Here is a 4,636-nt window from a genome sequence, read left to right on the forward strand (position 1 = left end):
AGAAAGGTAAAGCATGGAAAGTGCTTACACCATGCCAAACACAAAGACTCAATTAATGTATGTTTATTTTTATTATTATTAGAATTAACTTATTATTATCTGTAACTCATGGTATCATTATATCAAGGTATATATAAACCTCCAGAATGCTCTAATCTAGCAATTCAACTATTCTCTTTGTTCTTTTCTTTGCTGTACCAGAAAAATGGAATGTAACTCTTTTCTCATCACTTCCTGGAAATTTTTTAAGTTTAAGCCATTTCTGTCCTTAAAATTTAGCTAGGTTGTGAGTTTTATGAGCCATCAAGGCCAATTCTTTAAGAACAAGTAGAATTGAGTTTCGGGGACACCACAGTGAAGCTTGGTCCCTAGGCTGGTGAGGGGTGAGATGACCGAGCCCTGGAGACCGGAGTCTGATGGAGATCTGAGACCCAGGGAGTCCAGGCAGAAGGAAACACAGGCTCCAAAGTCCTAGCCATGCTGAGCGAGGCACAGAAAACGCAGGAAGTTATGGGATTTCAGTGGACAACAACATTGCTGACGAGGAGCACTTGCCCATTTTTCTAAGCACCAGATATCATCCCTAATTCTACTCTGAAGCTTGGGAGGATAGAGGACCTCCAAATTAATTATTCGTAGAGAATTTACAGCTGGCCCAAAAGAACAGGGCCTCAGAATCAAGAATTGTGATGCTTTACAGAGTATTTAAAAAGTTGCATGTTGGGCCTTGAGTTCTAAGAGTTAAGCTTATCACACTGATTATTTTTCACAACAGCCTTTTTCCTTTTTTTGGCTGCACCACACACATCTTGCGGAATCTTAGTTCCCTGACCAGGGATTGAACCCAGGCACTCAGCAGTGAATACGTGGAGTCCTAACCACTGGACCACCAAGGAATTCCCCGTAATAGCCTTTTAAAAATAGTCTTTACTGAGCTATAATTGGCATAACACATAGCAACCCATGTAAAGTGTCATGGCTTTTAGTATATTCACAGAGCTGTGCAACTATCCCACAGTCCATTTAAAACATTTTCATCACTCCCCCAAAGAAACCCTATGCCCTATAGCTATCACTTGCTCAATCATCCCATACCCCAGAGCCCTAGGCAAACACTACTCTACTCTCTTTGTGGATTTGCCTTTTCTGGAAATTTCGTATAAATGGTATCATACAATATATAGTCCTTTGTGTCTGGCATCTCACTTAGTGTAAATTTTTCAAGGTTCATCCACGTTGTAGCATTTATCAGTACTTCATTTCTTTTTATTACCAAATAATATTCCATTGTATGGAAATACTACATTTTATCTATCCATTCGTCTGTTGATGGACATCTGGGTGGTTTCTACGTTTTGGCTCTTATGAATAGTGCTGCTGTAAACATCTGTGTAAAATTTTGGTTTGAACATCTGTTTTCAATTCTCTTCGGTATATACCTGAGACTGGACTTTCTGGATCATATGGTAACTCTGTGCTTAACCATTTGAGGAACTGCCAGATTGTTTCCCAAAGCAACTGCACCTTTTACGTTCCTGTCAGCATTATGAGGATTCTAATTTCTCCATATCCTCACTAACACTTGTCATTCTGATGATAACCATCCAGGTGGGTGTGAAGTAGTATCTCATTTTTATTTTGATTTACATTCCTCTGACAGTTATGTTGAGTATCTTTTTATGTAATTATTGGCTATTTTTATGTCTTCATCAGAGAACTGTCTATTCAGATAATTTGCTCACTTTTAAAATGGGTCATCTTTTTATTATTGAGTTGGAATAGTTCTTATGTATTCTAGGTACAAGTCCCCATTCAGATGTACGATTTGCAGAATTTTCTCTGATCTTGTATTAGTCCATTTGGTCGCTAGAACAAAATACTATAAGTTGAGTGGTTTATAAACAACAGAAATTTATCTCTCACAGTTCTGGAGGCTGGAAGTCTGGGATCAGGGTGCCATTACGGCTGTCCTCTGGATGGCGCATGGCTGACTTCTCCCTGTGTCCTCACATGGTGGAAGGGGGTGAGGGAGCTCTCTGGAGCCTCTTTTATAAGAGGCACTTTATAAAGGGCACTAATCTCATTCCCAAGGGCTCTGCCCTCGTGAAGCTAATTACCTCCCCAAAGCCCCACCTCCTAATATCATCACCTTGGGCATTAGGTTTTTAACCTATGAATTTGGGCGGGGGGGATGGACACACATATTCACACCATAGCACAGCACACGTAGCACACTTTTCACTTTCTTGATGGTGTCCTTTGAGGCAAAGATGTTTTTAATTTTGATGATGTCCAGTTTATCCTGTTGTATGTGCCTCTAGTGTCATATCTAAGAAAATGCTGCCTACTCCAAGGTAATGAAGATTTATACCTATGTTTTCTAGGAATTTTCTAGATCTTACAGTTAGTTCTTTGCTCCATTTTGAGCTTATTTTTGTATATGGTGTGAGATAGGGGTCCACCTTTATTCTTTTGCATGTGAAAATCCAGCTGTCCCACACATAGTCTTCTGAATTAAGAGTATAGTATGATGTTTAACTTGTGAAGAAACTGAAGCTCAAAGATCTGAACTGATTTGCTCATTATTATACGAAACTGAAGGACAAAGCTAGAATTTGAACTTGTATCTTCCCACAGCACAACAATTATTCTTTCTTTTATACAATAGTTTCCTACCTATCCCCTACTTCAGAGAGCTTTGGACATCAACTGGATTCGTTCCAGTTTTGAATTGCTATTTTCTTTACTTTTAAAAGTGGAAGAAAATAATCTCTGTTAAACTAGTTAGTTCTGCTATGGTTAGACTCATGTGTTAATGAACAGATAAGGAATATTACATTAGATGTGATGGAAAATATTTAATGCAATCCATGAATCAAATTAATTAAATACACAATGGCTGGTTAACAGATTGAAGGGGAAAGAATAAATCCCTGGTTGCTTTTAGACAAACATTTCATACTGAGGTGATTAAATGAAGGGAGAGAGCAATTTAAAATAATATTCCTGATTACCATTCAATCGAGCAACATATTCTAATAGAACTAAATATTTTTCCTGTTCTTATACTTTTGCATAAGAAATTATTAGTGATCTAATAAGACTTTTTTTATAAAACAGAAAGAAAATTTCGGTCTTGATGATGGAGTTGGTTAAAGTCACCCAATCAATAATATTATGTTACTTGGTCCGTACTTAGCATGGCTCGACTTTGTATTGGAGTACGAATTCAAGCCATAGCAACCTTAAAGAGTGGGCCTTATTTGCTTCACTGTAGTCCCGAGGCTTAAGGAGAGGAGTAACTTGCAAAAAGCCTCACATCAGAAAATAGTGGAGTTGGATTTTGAATGCAAGTTATTGGATATCAAATTTTCTATACTGAACCTCTACGCTCTATTCCCTATAATTACCTCATACACAGAAGGTGCTCAACATAAACTGGTTGTTATTGTTTAATGTCTCTTACACGAGTTAATAACCTATGTGACTCACTTAGAAATTATTTTGTGTGGGAACCCTCTTCTATTTAATAAGCCAATTGATTGCTCAGAAAATAAAGGACAGCAGCCAAAATATAATTTTGACTGCAGTGTTACGACCATAAAAAATGTTACTGCATAGCATATCCGTGAAGTCAGTTTAGTATAATCCACTGCCACCCTTGAGCTGGAATGCAGCACGCTGGAACTGTGTATTCCTCTGAAAGATATGAGATTAAAGAAGACTAAAGGCAAAAAAAAAGAGAACAGGAACTAGAGAATTCCATTTCTGAGACTGTTCAGATAGGCTAATTTATGCTGTGCTAGCAAACATCCATGTCTCTTGCTCACGCTGTACAGCCAGTGCAGACAATGGGAAGGGCTCTCTCCTCCTCACTGACACTCAGGGTCTCAGGCTGATGGAGGCTCTGCCTTCTTGTTGCTGCATGTCTCCTCCATCGCAACATCAGGGGACGAGGGAAGTAAAGACAATATATATCCTGATGTCCTTCTTCAGCTTGGAATCGCCACTCATCATTCTACTTATATCCCATTGGCCCAAATTGGTCACATGACCCCGTGAAACTGTCAAGACACTGCGAAATTTGGGGAAGCACCTAACATTCAAGGTTTATCTAGTTCAGTGTTTTTCAATATGTGCTTCTTTGACCCCTAGGGCTCTGCGGAGGTGTGTAATGCATTCTGCAAACAATGAAGTATACTCAACTAAATGCTGAATTGGATCTATCAGCTTTAATCTGCTTTTGTCCTGGAGATCTATAAACTAATGTGTTGTAGGAAGAAAAGTTTTGCTGCCAAAAGAAGTTGGGAATTTACTCATTTGTTCCATTTTTTCTGTCTTCAAAGAATCATTCATTTAAACCACCTCACCCAGAGGGTTGTCTTCGCTAGTCGTGGAACATCGAACAAGTGCACATAACATGACATTTCTCCCACTTGGATTTCAGCTTCTTAAGCAGCAAAGCCAGGATGTTAGGCTGATCTCTCTCCTTCTGTATTATGATTCTAACATGTTCCCCTCCAGCAACGACAGCAATAAAAATCAAAGGGGAGTCTACAGGCATCTGAAGTAAACATCACTCCCCTTCCCTTAAGCGCTTTTCAAAATAATTGTTCAACATCTCTTACATGAGTTA

General features: G+C 38.7%; 1 long non-coding RNA gene across 1 annotated transcript; it reads left to right on the top strand.

Moving 5' to 3' along the window:
- The first annotated feature begins 1,260 nt into the window (after positions 1-1,260).
- LOC132528170 (uncharacterized) lies at positions 1,261-4,366 on the top strand. Its single transcript, XR_009543131.1, has 2 exons — positions 1,261-1,608; positions 4,156-4,366. It is a non-coding gene; the product is annotated as an uncharacterized LOC132528170 (long non-coding RNA).
- Positions 4,367-4,636: the final 270 nt, after the last annotated feature.

The sequence above is a fragment of the Lagenorhynchus albirostris genome, chromosome 10, assembly GCF_949774975.1.
Source record: "Lagenorhynchus albirostris chromosome 10, mLagAlb1.1, whole genome shotgun sequence".
NCBI lineage: Eukaryota > Metazoa > Chordata > Mammalia > Artiodactyla > Delphinidae > Lagenorhynchus > Lagenorhynchus albirostris.